The sequence below is a fragment of the Penaeus monodon genome, chromosome 23, assembly GCF_015228065.2.
Source record: "Penaeus monodon isolate SGIC_2016 chromosome 23, NSTDA_Pmon_1, whole genome shotgun sequence".
NCBI lineage: Eukaryota > Metazoa > Arthropoda > Malacostraca > Decapoda > Penaeidae > Penaeus > Penaeus monodon.
The window spans coordinates 35,672,116-35,672,455 of record NC_051408.1 but is presented as its reverse complement, the minus strand read 5'-3'; the positions used below and the strand labels follow the sequence as shown (position 1 = coordinate 35,672,455).

Below are 340 nucleotides of genomic sequence, written 5' to 3'. Positions count from 1 at the left end.
TATACATACATACATATATGTGTGGATTGTATTCGCAACAGTAATATTAATATATCACTTCTATTCTATTATCATCATGTATTGTCAGTATTATCATAAACGCCATAATCACATGTAAATTATGTAAGTTCTTCAGTCACATATTTACGGAAGAATAGCCAACCATCGCACTGTATTCGGGCTTACCCAGTTGTGTTGACTGTCTTCTCGGAACATTTTATTTCGTTATAATGCTGATCAACAAAACACAGTGTTAATTTTATGGTGAATTAAGAATAGCATTGTCTGTATGCTTCGCCACACCCTTTATCCATGGTTTCTGACTGATGTGCTTATTTGG

At 33.8% G+C, this 340-nt stretch overlaps 1 protein-coding gene across 2 annotated transcripts in view; it reads left to right on the top strand.

The window, feature by feature from the left end:
* The window catches only part of LOC119587961 (RING finger protein nhl-1-like), a gene marked incomplete in the record, with an annotated part of 37,992 nt that overhangs the window by 12,731 nt on the left and 24,921 nt on the right, over nt 1–340 (top strand).